The sequence below is a fragment of the Salminus brasiliensis genome, chromosome 8 (genome assembly GCF_030463535.1).
Source record: "Salminus brasiliensis chromosome 8, fSalBra1.hap2, whole genome shotgun sequence".
Lineage (NCBI taxonomy): Eukaryota > Metazoa > Chordata > Actinopteri > Characiformes > Bryconidae > Salminus > Salminus brasiliensis.
Window position 1 is genome coordinate 38,220,052 of NC_132885.1, and position 14,214 is coordinate 38,234,265.

The following is a 14,214-nucleotide window of genomic DNA, read 5'->3' on the forward strand; positions in this document are numbered from 1 at the left end:
ACAGTTCTCTGCAACATGGGACAAAACAGCACCATCAAAATGGCAGAAAACAAAGCCTCCAGAGCAGAGTTCCTTTAAAAAAAATTGTAAAGAAATGCACCGCAGTCGCAACAGCCGGGACCTTTCCATGGACGTCACCATGCAGCCTGGTTAGGCTGTTCTATGTGTTTGACCTATTGGCTATAAATAAGGAGTCCCACCAAGGACCCGCCCTATCTAGGCTGCAGCCTAGGCTTTGTCGCATATTCTTTTGGCATCCAGAGGTGAGGAGGTAGGCTGGTTTGAGGAGGACACCATGTCCACATGGTTTTGGAAAAGGATCTCCAAACGAGTACATACAAGTGTCCACAATTTATTTTACAATATAGCTGCTAAATGGACAAAAGTATTGGGACACCTGCGCATTCATTGTTCCTTTTGAAAGGAAGGATATTAAAAAACAGTTTATGCAGTTTATGCTGATTTTGGAAGAGCAATGCTGTGAGGATTTGATTGTATTCAGCGACAAGAGTGTTGTTAGTGAGGTTAAGATGTTGGATGATCACCTCCTGACCTCATCATCCCCAAATCCCCAAATAGGTAAGTACTGGATGGAGCACTATCCAATCCACCATCATTCCAGAGAACACAGTTCCACCGCTCCACAGCTCAATGCCGGAGGGCTTCATACCCTACTAAGCTACGTCTGGCATTAGGCATGGGGCCAAAAGGATCATGTTTACGTGCTTCGGATATTGCTTGTCTACTTTGTCCTAGATTTGGGCCTAGTAATGCAATACAAAGCCAAACAGATATCATGACATTCTGCCAGATCTTTGATATCCACAAGAAACCTATGGACATTACGATTCTTCAGCCTAACGCGCCCCAATGGTTGACCACCCGCCTTCATGCATTTCCTTTTTCCAAAGCCATCTGGTCAGAGAACAGAACTAATTCATATCTGTCGCAGAACTTCTGGCTTGATCAAACGATCAGTTCCATTCCTGAAATAATTACGATCAATTATCCTCTCCGGTCAGCCCGAAGTAAATGTGAAGGTCATTATTCACAGATATGCCATGTTTAGTCATTCGCTCCTGTTATCATTTCGGGCCAGAATTGAATTCCGTTACTCTCTGGCGAGTGAAATCTTGCCCACAGGGCCGAGCAGGTCCTTAATCGCCTCTGAGCGCGGGAGAGGTCCCAAAATTGAACGGGTGAGGGCTATTGGAGCAGCTCTGGAAGTCAATTTAAACGGCCTGTGCACACATTAATCCGGGAGTAAACTCGGATGAGGCCGCTATCTTAACTTTATCTAAACAAGCTGGGACTGCACGGCATGCAGTTAGCATGTTAACTCTGAGGGGGATACAGTGTTTCCTTAGACACCTACCCTGTCCCTGCATTTGGGTTTTCATCGTGGTTCCGTATATTTCAGGGATCTTCAGCCTGCAGGGAGATAAACGTACAGTCTAGTGCATATCATCTCAACCAAATTCACCAAATTCATTCATCTGCTTCATGGTCAAAGCGATGAATATCAACCTGCTTCAGTCGTAATGGAGAACAGATGTGTATCAAGCTGCCTGGAATTCCTGGTATTAATGTGAACCCCCTGTTAACTATTATAGCTGGAACTCGAGCGATGTGTTGGTGGATATTATGATTATGTGCCATTACTACTAATTGTAGTAGTGAACCTCAGATTTGAAGCAAAGCAGCAGAAAACTGTTCATTTTTAGGACGTTAATGGATTTGGTACAGGCGGTCATGTACAAATTGCTGTTTATTTATCGAACTGAAAATATTCAGCACACACAGTAGAACAGACTATATCAAATACTGCACAACTTTTGGATGTTAGATTTTAGATTGGATCATTTTTCCAAATACTACATTTAAATTTAGCAAATAAACAGCATTGTGTATTACAGTGTGCAGAAGTGGGGCCCTTGTGGAATTTATGTTCACTTACTTTCAGTTGGAAAGTCAATCAAACATGTAATTTGGTCATGGATCATAGTTTAAATAGCCACAATAACAACAACAACAATAATAATACTATCTATTACAACCCAAATAAGCATTAAACAATTGCATTAAATTGCATTATGCAAAGCAAGATCCATTAAATTGTTCTTTGCCTGGTAAAACGTCATGAAGAACCAGGGGCATTTCTAGACTACTTGTACAGGGCAACACCGAGGATTTAGAGGGACACACTTCTGCTTGCCTAATAATATTACTAGTTAATGATAATAGGAATAATAGAGTTAGCAATAGTAGTGGTCTCATAAGCAAGAGGTTGAGGGTTCGTATCCCCTGTAAAGCATGTTTTGGGGGCAGTGGTGGCTCAGCGGTTAGAGCTTTGAGCTATTGATAACAAGGTTGTGGGTTTGATACTTAAGCTGCCACTGTTGGGCCCTTAAGCAAGGCCTTCATCTTCTCTGATCCCTGGGCGCTGCCCACATTTGGCTGCCCACAGCTCTGGGTGTTTGTGTGTGCTCACTGCCCCTAGTTCACTAGTGTGTGTGTGTGTGTTCACTGGGTGGACAAAAAATGGGTAAAAAAGGTCCATTCTAAAACCCCTGAAACTGTTACGCAACAGTCTTGACTCGTTAAATGTGTGTCATGCCTGCCTCTGTTTTGTGTAACTATGTGCTCACAAGCACATGACTCTGCTTGTTTCGTGTCTGATCTAGCCTCTCCTGTTCATTAGTGTTCCCACCTGTGCCTCCTCTGTAGCCACGCCCCCTTTTTAGTCCCAGGTGTCCCATGTTAGTCCCTGTATAAGTACCCCTTTGTTTGAGCATTTTGGTTGGTTTGTGTTCAGATCAGTTTACGGTGGTCTAGTTTGGCCTTGGTTTTGTTTGCTATCTTGTTAGTTTCAGTGTTTGGTTTGTTTCCCAGTTGTTTACCTCTTTGTATTCTGTTCTCTTTAGTTTTATCTTTATTAAATCCAAGCTCCACCACACACCGTGACAATTTACACCCCCAAAATTTACTTAAACCCCACCCACTGGAGAGGGGTTTGTGAGGTTGAGAGCTAATGCTAACTAAATTAAAAAAAAAGCTAAAGCTACTTGAAAGCCCATTAACTGAACAAATGCTGGGTGGGTGCCAGGTGAAAGCTAACCCAGCTGTCCAGTTACTATCTCTTTAGCCAGCTAGTTAAACACCATGCATCTAGACATTAAGACGGCCCGGTTTTTGTTACAGTGCTAAAAAGATAGCTATGCTATGCTACGCTAGGTGCCTACTGTGAGCCGTTGTGATGATGTAAACCAATCAGTAAAGCTGAGCTCATTATTTCTTCCCACACTTCTGCCTCATGTTTTCATTCTGAGGTAAAATAACAGGGTTGTAAATAGGCTTGTTGAGTCAAATACTTAAATACTTAAATAATCCATAAATGCACCTTCTAATAACCAATAATGGTTCTATATTGTATATGAATTGGTTCCAACCGACTGGCTTCTCTGTTTGGTACCTCAAAAAGCAATCTGGGCTGAAACACCCCTTATAACAACACCAGGATTGGGGCGGGGCTAAACTGCCATAGACAGACAGAATAGGCAGATATATGTGGATGTTCTCAATATTATTTTTCATGAATGGACTGTATGAAACTTCCATGAAATGAGCCCTTTAAAATTAGTACTAATAGCAGTCACAAAGGCCTCCCATCATCAGGCTCTAATTACAGCACCATACTGCCCTCCAACAGCTGGACTCTACGTCAGACCTTGTTCAGTCTGTGGAAGCCACTGACATTCACCACCGTCTGTCGACTGCATACCATTTGCTCTTTTGTTCTCCCAGCATGCGCTTCTCTTTCCCTTAGCCGCGACCTGCAGGTCAGGTCAAGTCAAGTCAGGGAAAGATTACCGCAATCTGGTGATGAAGAGAGACCTCAGTGAGAGACGCTGCCAGTCAGAGAAGCAGGAAAGGCTTTTTGTCCATAGTAAATACTACAGGTATTCACCCTGGTCAGCCATAACATTAAAACCAGTGAAGAACATTGTCTGGTTCCAGTTGCATCTGGTGTGGATCTACATATTAGGCAGCAAGTGAACAGGCAGTTCTTGGAGGTGATGGCGGTGTTGGAAGCAGCAAGTAAACTGCGTAAGAATCTGAGCCACTTTGACAAGAACCAAAATGTGACGTTCTAGACAACTGACTGGCTCAGAACATCTCCAAATCATCAGGCAGGTTTTGTGAGGTGTTCTATTTATGCAATGTTCAGTAAAATGTCCTACCAAAAGTGCTCCAAGGAAGGACAACGACCATCAACAGGGCAACATGAGGTGATGGAAGCCCCACCTCATAACGTACAGGACTTAGCAGATGTGCTGCTAACGCCTTGGTGCCAGATACCACAGGACACCTTCGGAGGTCTTGTGGAGTCAATGGCTCGGCAGTTCAGAGCTGATTTGGCGGCACAAGGGAAGCCTACACAATTTTAGGATGGTGGTTTTAATGTTATGGCTGACTACTGTGCTACTATCAGGCACCAACAGCCACAAGAAACGAAATGGGCCAATGAGACTCTTTAGATTACAGTTAACTCTGTAGGGGGGTGGGGTGTCTTGAGTGGCGCTACTGTCTAAGCGTAGGCCCTATTATTGGTAGAACCCCAGCCCAACTGTGTAAGCGTTGACCCTGAGACTGACAAGATTGAGTGTGATCCAAACCAGTGAGGGCATAAGCTGTAAGCTGGCAGTTACCTTTCCACTCCAGCCCTGTTCAGCTGTCCAATGGGACCAACGGGGCGTTTTCACAGAGGGTCTGCTCTGGTCCGAGTCAGTCAAGGACTTTGTAAAGGTCCTGTGTTCTGGACTAGTGCTGCATATTTCTGTTGAGTCCCTTGCTCATAGCTGTAGTAGTACAATTATCTGGGTGGTATACCAGGTTAGAGCTGATAGTTGTGTCTGATCCAGGTCAGATCATGTTCTCACTCCAACGAACCAGTCCAGAGATCTATTGGGACTGGGCAGAGACACTTCAGAGGAGGTGGTCCACAACTAAGTGCGACTGCTCTATTCACACCTGCCCAAACGAACCAATCAGATTAAACTGCAGGTGTGAAAACGCTCTCATAGGAAGAACATGCCAGCTTTCATCTTCCCAGCCCAGGTAGGGTGCATGGAGTGATGGAGGAAACCCATTCTAAACACCATTCAAAAAACAACCCCCCCTCTCATAATACAAGCTTCTGATGACCAAAGGTGGCTTTCCTGGTATAAAGAGTAAAATTGTTGGCTCCTTGGTTCCCATGACCCCGTCCAGGGGGTTCCTCTGTCCACTTCCCTCTTGGCCGAGCACGGTAACCCTCGGCTCCGTGACAGATAGTGGCAAAGGCCCTTTGTTCCAGAGCATTGGGTTGCAGACAGAGACGGGATGATATTTCAAACCGGTCGAGGTGGGCAGCCTTTCATCATTGCAAGGAGAGGAAGAGATACAGACGTGGGGGAGGGGAGTAGAAGGCGGGGGTTCAGGGGGTTGGGGGGGTGTAGCACACACTGTAATTCTTTGAAGGCCAGTGATTTATTAAACCCAGGGTTTTTACTACGAAGCTAAAGGCAGCTGCCTCACAAATGAGGAAATTTAATTTCAGTAGATAAATAAATGCATTTTATTAGTTGCTGATTTCTGTTTGAAATATCTGTTAGTTTGTGTTGTTGGTTATTATTGTAAATAATGTTATTTTATCTTTATTATTATTATCATTATTATTGATGCTGTTTATGTAATAGGTAATAAGCTGGCAGTTAAATACACTGCTAAGGCTCTAATCTTAAAACTGCACACATAAATAAATCTTCGTTTTATCCTCACCATATTTTATAAAAAAAATTCTGCATAATTAATCTGTTCAGATGTCCGCAGTGGTGGTGAATGAGGCCAGACGCCTGAAGAGTTTAACGTCTCTAGGAGCTCCTTCGCAGACAGTTCTACCAGAAGACTCTGGAGACGTGAGTGCAGCAGACCTTAATTTAATCTTGAAAAATAAGGCCCCGTCATCAGCCCAGGTCTTGCAACATCGGGACTCTCAGAGGTCCTGCCGAATTTAGAGGCAGGGGGCGGAGCCTCCCTACCACAACCCCCCACCCCGAGCAGTCGTCAGGACCAAACTGGGGGCGGAGGGGAGGAAGGTGGGAGAGACGTGATGTCATTTCTAAAAAAGATATAAGTAGAGGTCTCTCAACACAGGTGGAGGTGGTGGTGATTGGATGAAGAAAGGTGGCGCTGCATTAGAGTCTCCTGGTAGAATTACAGCTAGACCTTTCATTTATTACAGTTTATGGTTATAAATATACACTGAGACACTGTTTTACCATAATTCTGAAAAGCTTTAGGCCTCAAACTATTTATTTTCCATATGCACTCGCGGTGGGGAAGAACCTGTTGAGGGTTGTAAGGCAAAATAGTTCCCCAGAATTAGCACTGATTCACCATCATTAACAATGCCTACACATCTCAGAAGACACATTCAGGTTCACTGGTGGGTCTGGATGGTAAATAAAATAGCTGTGGCTCATTTCTGAGCTGTAGTCATGGTGAGCATGTATGCGTTTCTAAAAAAATGAAACTCAGAAGACGATCCTGAGAGGAATAGGCTGGAAGATAATGGAGGAGCAGGTGGAACAAGCTAACCTGGACCTGTGCTTTAATTGGCTCTCTGCTGAGGGGATATTTTGTCTCAGGAGAGATGCCATCTCCCGCGGAGACAGAGTCCGTCCCATAATTAGCCGTCCATTGTGCGTAGTGGCCACAGATGCTCCGCTCAAGCCCAACAGCGCCAAAGCCTGCTCCACATTCTCGGATTCACAGCAGAAAGGAGATTGAATCAATTATTAAAGGGACGGTTTAATGGAAACCAAGCATTCCTTACTTCACATATATTGTTCATCAACTGGGAATCTTCAACAGGCCAGTCCATATATTCTGTCTCAAAAGCCAATGTATTTGCATATACACCCATCTGAAGTGAAAACCATTGATGCCCTTTACCTACAATGGCGTCTGTCGATGGTGGATATATAAGGCAGCAAGAGAGCAGTCAGTTCTTGAAGGTGATGGGAGGTGTTGGAAGAATCTCAGACACTCTGACAAGAGTGAAACTGTGATGGCTAGTCCAGTGGGTCAGAACATCACCCGTACATCAGGCAGGTCTTGCAGGGTTTTCCAGGTATGCTGTGGTCAGCACCTACCTAACCTACCTACCTATCAAAAGTACTCCGATCGACAGGGTCATGAACACCCAGGGCCCATTGATGGTCATGGAGGCCCGACCTTATAACTTGGTGCCAGATACCACAGGACACCTTCACAGGTCTTATGGAGTCCATGCCTTGACAGGTTGGAGCTGTGTTGGTGACAGGAGGGAGGCCTACACAATATGTGTGGCTGATCTGTGGTTGATCCCTATAATACAAAAGGACACATGGTGAACCAGCGACAGGGTCAAGACCACCTAAAGCTCATGATGAGATCCATGGAAGCCCCATCTCACACCTTACAGAACTTCTGCGGATCTGCTGCTAACGTTAGTCTTGTGGAGTCCATGTCTTGAATGGTTGGATCTGTTGTGGCGGCACAAGGGAGCCACATAGGACCGCCTTATATATTAGGCAGGTGGTGCTAACATTATGGCTGATCAGCCTATTTAGCCTACAGTTTGGCCCCGCCCCCTCAAACTGAAGTTATAAGGAGTGTTTCAGTTCACGCTGCTTTTTGAATGAGGCACAATCAATGCAGGAAACTGGACATTTGCTTATATCAGCCTTAAAGGCCCACTAAGAAAGGCCTCTTCAGTTACAATCGGTCTGAAAACAAGTGTGAGACAATGAGCACTGAACCTTTTGGGCTGTAGACTGATACAAACGCTATATTGTTGCCACATAACGTAAAAAGAAATAGCCTAGTCGAGTCCAGACGTCATCCATACAGAAAAATAGACATTTCCCCACCTATTCATTGTGTACAGTTCCAAAAATGCACCAAAAAAAACCCTAAACCTTTAAAATTCCCATCAGCGCTGACATATAGCAACGCTAATGGTGTGCTTCAAGGGTACCTCAGGGTTGCCAACGGTGTCACTAACTAATGGCTCACTCAGCCCTCCACTGTTATGATGTATGTTCTAATAAATGACAATTAGCCGAGCAGGACAAAGGAGCAAGCTCTTCAGATATGTCACTCGACTCTGTTTGTCTACATCATGAGCCGCTCATTAAACGCTCATTAAAACAAGCGTCAATTAGCCACTGTTATATGACAAAGTAGATACACGTCACCCCGCTGCTGGATTGTGTGGCCTTCAAATTTGCCAAAGTGCCAAATCCCGGCCTAATGAACGAGCGAACAGGCCTGCAGTTAGAGGTGGCTTAATATTAAAGGAATGCTTTGGCAGAATATGAAATTTGCATAATATTTCCATTAATTTAGACAGAGTTGATGAGCTAGGTCATGTTTACTGTTTACTGAAATGTCCTAATGTAGGTTTGCGGTTGAGCTGTGAAATGAATATAACAGGCGTCTGTGTAAGAGCTCGAGAAGAGCTAGCCTTGTAGATTGAATACAAAACTAAACAAGCAGATTTCAGACAGATTTTAATTTTCACGATTTGTAAAGAACATGAATATACGGAACGGAAGTAAAAAAAAAACGTTTTTCGTTATTTGTGTGAAACTGATGTACGCATTTGTAAGTGGTAGCAACCAATTGGGGGTCTAGGCCAAATAGGTGGATACATGTAAATATGGTGTTTTTGAGCCATCACAAAGCAGTGAAAGTATTTTCACATATATGGGCTGAACATGGAGACTGAACAGGCCATCTTTCTAATATTAAGTATATACTGACTAGCTCAACCAACCAGCTTCTATGAAAACAATTTAGCAGCTAAGTTGTAGATCTTTAGCTTTTTTCCTCAGATTTCATCAAAATATCATTACAGAAAACATGAAACTGCTTGGGCTTCATCGTAACACAACTCCACGCTAATCAAAATGACCATACTTAGACTTAGGCCTCAGCAGTAGACCATAGCGTGTATTAGCAAGTTCCCTTCGAAGTTGTTGATCACCCCTGGCAAGAGGAAATGAGGCATTAATCAAACTGTCATGTCAAACTTAAGGCACAAGCCTTCCACAGGGACCTCACACATGTGAAAAAACACATGACCTAAACTCCACCGCGGGCAGTTCCCTCCACAGCGCCGCTGCTGATTGATAGGCCAAGCGAAGTTGCTAATGACCCACGAAGCTCAAAAAACCTGTGCTGAACCAAGATCCCCCCATTGGCACAGACGCAATGATGCTTTGTGATCGAGCAAAACTGGTGTGGGATAATTTTAGCTGAAACATGCTAATCTCTGTATCCAGGCAACTAGCTAATGTATCATAATCGCATAAACCCAGAAAGGGACGAACAGAAGGAGCCAGTTCAGGAATAACACATTTCTCCCACTGAAGTACAATCTGCAGTGCCATATGTGATGTACAAGCTACACTGACATATCTGGATCATGTCCTGCAAAAATCATGAAGAAAAAAACATCATCTTGAAGGGGAACGCTGTGGAAAATGTAACGTAATCGCTAAAGCTGTTGTAAACATGCCTACTCGCCTCATTGCCACAATAGTGATTTTCCAGGTTAAAAAATTATTATCAGGAACTTTTTTTTAAAGAAATTACGGCTTTAAAACAAACATTAAAGGATTGATGTTTGATAGAAGGAAGCCAGATAGCTAATATTACTGCTAGGAAGCTGAACAGTCAGCGGTTAGAGTGCCGGGCTATCGATAACAGGGTTGTGGGTTCGATTCCCGGGCTTGGCAAGTTACCACTGTTGGGCCCTTGAGCAAGGCCCTCTCTGCTCCCCGGGCGCTGGAGTTGGCTGCCCACTGCTCTGGGTGTACTCACTGCCCCTAGTTCACTAGTGTGTGTGTGTGTGTGTGTGTGTGTGTGTGTGTGTGTGTTCACTACCACAAATGGGTTACATGCGGAGGACACATTTCGCTGTACACTGTACATGCACTGTACTTAGTAAAGATCGCTGTAGGTGAAATTCTCAGTGGTTATATGATACCTCATGGATACTGTAGTGAGAGGACATTATTGAGCCCAAAAATATGGAAATAAATAAATTTTAAAAATGACAACTATTCCAAACAATGAGGTGCTACATGTTGCTAGTTTGAATGCTAATTTTAGGCTGAAATGTCCATTTAAAATGGCTGCCTATGTATTATATATATTAATATAAATATGTCCATGTAAAAAAAATCAGACTGGACCATTTTAAAGAAAAGTGACCTCCTGAGGTTGCTACTTGCATGCGGATTGTACTGGTAACATGGAATCGCGGACCTGATAAGAGAGCTATTCGCTAGTCTGGTAAAAGCACTGTAAGGAGAATAGTTTGGTGAGAAATCTAATCGACATAATTTCCACGTCTCGAAATCACTCCCACAAATGTAGTTGATCAGCTAAGACTGAAGTCTGAAATTTGCTTCCCTACTTTTTCTATTTTGCCTTGAAGCTACAAGGTTAATACAGTATACAGTAATACAGTTAATACAGCCTTAATCATCACATGTCTACCACAAAAAACAATGTACAGTTCATGTACATGTAAAAAAAACAATATACAGTACATGATCAGTTTATCTGTTTTTGCTATTTATAGGCAGTATGTTAACATTTACAAAAATCAATATTTGCATTGTATTTCATAAACCATGGACAACATTTCCCCTAAATTCCAAATAACAATATTGCTATTTAGAGCATTTACTAGCAGAAATGATAACTACTCAAAAAACTGCTCAAATAATGCAAAGAAATTATTCTAATAATTATAAATCTGAAGGTATTATTCAGATTTAAACAACACAGCCCTAATATTTGAACTTTGAGAGCATTCAAAATTCACTACAGTGAAATAACCTTGTTTGCCAATCACAGTGTTCATGTCTTGGCAGGCTCTCCACAAGTCTTTCACATTGCTGTTGGGACTTTATACCATTCATAGTCTGCAAATTCAGGTAATTCAGCTTTGTTTGATGAAATGCCTAGAATAAAATGACTGCTGTACAAGTAGAGATGCACATTTATATATATTAAAAAGTGGTCTCTTCATTTTTTTCCAGAGCTGTTTGAGTTGTTAAGTAGGTTTTTAAGCTTCTGTGGTTTCTGTCAGTAATATCTAAGATCTAAAGTTTGACAAATGCTAATGCTTCTGCTATTTTATTTAGCGAAGCATGTATTTCTGTCCATTCTTATAGTCGGTACATCATCCCATGTCCAATAGGAAAACGGGAATACTGAATAGATTTGACTTTTTAGCAATTTACACTACAAAGAGTTTTATGAGCTGCCGGGTTCATGTTAAGCTACACTGTAATTCACACTGTTCCCTAAGTTACATCTACAAGTATGTGTGAGCTTAATGAAGGCCTAGATTTGGATTGAGTGGAAGTGTGTGAGCATGCCCTTGTGTTTGTTAGGAACATTAGCATCATACCTCCAGTGCTAAACTAAAGAAGCCAGATTTGGACACTAAACACCTCTTGGCTGTTTGGCTACATCTGGGGTAAGTGGAAAACTGTGTAGAGACTTGTTTCTTGCCCTACTACACTACAAGACACTGGAGCACCGGAAGCCGTTCTCTCTGGTTTTCATTTGTCTAAATGACTACTGTGCTGAAGGGCTCAAGGCCAGCTTTTGCGGGTAGTTGGCTTCAGATGGCCTGAGCTGTGTTTAATTGGTCAAAGTGGTTGAAAAGCTGGTCATTCAGGGGAAAGCAAAACACTGTGCTAGGAAATTAACTGGTATAGCTGGTTAACCAGTTAGCTCTTGGCTAGAATGGACAAGCTGGTCTATCAGCATACAGCATAAATAACCTGACCAAGCTGGTCATCCAGGTTGATCAGCATGGTCATGCTGGTAAGCAAGCAGAGTCATACTGGTTGACTGGCAATGGTCTGGCAGAGTTCCTGAGGAATCTTAGCCCATTCCTCTTGGGCATTGGCCTCCATTTCACTAATATTCTTGGGTTTGCTGCTGCAATCAGTCACCTCATGCCAGGTTAACATCACATGACTTATGACTTGTGAAGTTTAGCCCCTCATAGTCCAATCACTGACACAAATGGGCATCCATATGTGGGGTCCCGGTTGGGCTACCCATACAGGCCCCACATGGACATGTTAGCAGGGCAGGCCTTTGTTGGCAACTGGGCCAAAATTGCGCAGTGTAAACCTGGCATAACTTGACCACCTTGGGCTGGCCAGGCTGGATATTTCAGCACGGTAGAGACGATGCTTATTGACTGTGAGCTAAAATGAATCTTAAAGGCCTTGTAAACACTGTGTGATGCGCATGATAGATGGCGCCTGACTTACAGGTAAATGTGTCAGAGGCTTTGGACGTTGCCTCTGTGGTTGAGTGATGAATGCAATATGCCATGTGGTTGGTGCCTGTCTGAACTATAAATCATGTTTGAAAGGAACCAGGGCAGTTTTACACACAGTTAATCTCTGATGACAGAATCTCTGAAACTCTCGCCTGCACGTCTCGAGGTGCGGGGCACAAGCTATTTCTGGCACACGGCATACAGTGCAGCTCAGCGCAGCTCGACCAAAGCACAGTTCTGTTATTCTGGTATACCTTTCCTCTGCAGACAAAAGAAAAAAAAAGAAGCTGGTAAAGCTGGTGACCAGCTTAGCTCTTGACCAGCATAGGGACCAGCGTGGCCAGCTTTATAACCATCTGTCTGGTTACAGTTGCAAAGGAAATCATTCAACCACATAGAAAATGATTTTTTTTTAGCAAAATGTACATATTGTCAGCTGTTTTTAATAAACCAATCAAACAAGACCAATTAAATATCTCAACACAACTATAAATATAACAAGTGAATTTTCCAGATTCCACGCAATGACGACTGCAGCCTCAGAATTATTTAACCCCTTCATGACAAGCGTCTTTAGAGAACCCTTCTGCTGTTATGACCCGCTGCAAACATAACGCATAGCCAGACACCAGCTCCCCGAGGAATTTTAGCCCCTTCCCCATGGGCAGCTGCCTCCAGTTCACTGATATTCTTGGGTTATCTGCTGCAACCACCTTCTTCAAAACCCACCAAAGATTTTCTGTGGTGTTCAAGTTAAGCGATGGTGACAGCCACCCCAGAATCTTCCAGGACTTCTTTTGAAACCAAGCCTTGGTGGGCTTTGTGGTATGCTTGGGGTCATTGTCCTGTTGGAAGGCCCAACGATGCCAAAGCTTCAGCTGCATCGCAGAAGAGAGGACCTTTTTCTAATAAGATTTTCTGATACTTGATTGAATCCATCTATCTCTCCGGTGCCAGTAGAAGCAAATCAGCCACAGGAGTAAATGAAAACATGCGGTTCACTAGCCCAGACTTGCCTGTCTCCTCTCTCATTCAGTATTCTGTCTCTCAGTCCTAGCTCCACTAATCAGACGGGAGTCCGGCCTTCTAGCTCAAAGCAGAAGCCACCTGAACTACAGGCCAGAGTTCTCTCTTGTCCTGATGGCATGGTGCTAACTAAGAAAATACATTATTATTGAGTCTAAAGGGTTAAATTGTATTTCTGATGTTTGCTTTTATAGTCTGTGGTCAAAACTAACCATGCCATTCATTTGCTAATTAATATTTTATATCATATCTAGTTCAAATAGTGTAGAATCACATGGGATTATTTGGGGTTTGATGAGTCACAACTAGCCCCTCACTCTCTGACAATTAGTCCTGCCTATAGGTTAAGTTGTATCATTTGCACTCACTCAGCTAACTGCTAAATTGCCTCGCAGCAGAGGTGCTTGGCGTCTTTCTGAACATGCAGAAAATCTCAAAGCTTGCCGTCTTGGCCTTCTGAGGTTGTTAACTCAGCGTTCGAAACATGCTGTTTTCATTTGTCCTCAGTTTCAAAGTAGAAACAAACATGTGATGGCTCAGCGAAAAGGAATGCGCTGCAGCTTTCGGGGGAGGAACCCATGTGATCGAATGGGGAAAGTGGTCTGTTTGATTCCTCCTCCTTGGAAGTGGATTTGTCTGTGTTGGCAGGCCAGCAATGGGGCTAAGCATTGGCTGAGTTAATGAACTTGTGTTATGAAATCCAGCCACTGACAGGGAAAACAGGATGTTGCTCCACCAGTGAGAATAATTTACTGGAAGGCTTTGGCGCACTAGCATGTGCT

At 43.3% G+C, this 14,214-nt stretch overlaps 1 long non-coding RNA gene across 1 annotated transcript in view; it reads left to right on the forward strand.

Moving 5' to 3' along the window:
- LOC140561481 (uncharacterized) overlaps window positions 1-14,214 on the forward strand; it is a 49,098-nt gene that overhangs the window by 11,487 nt on the left and 23,397 nt on the right. The window contains exon 2 of the long non-coding RNA XR_011980064.1: window positions 5,862-5,957. This is a non-coding gene — a long non-coding RNA (uncharacterized lncRNA). The remainder of the gene's footprint in view (window positions 1-5,861; window positions 5,958-14,214) is intronic.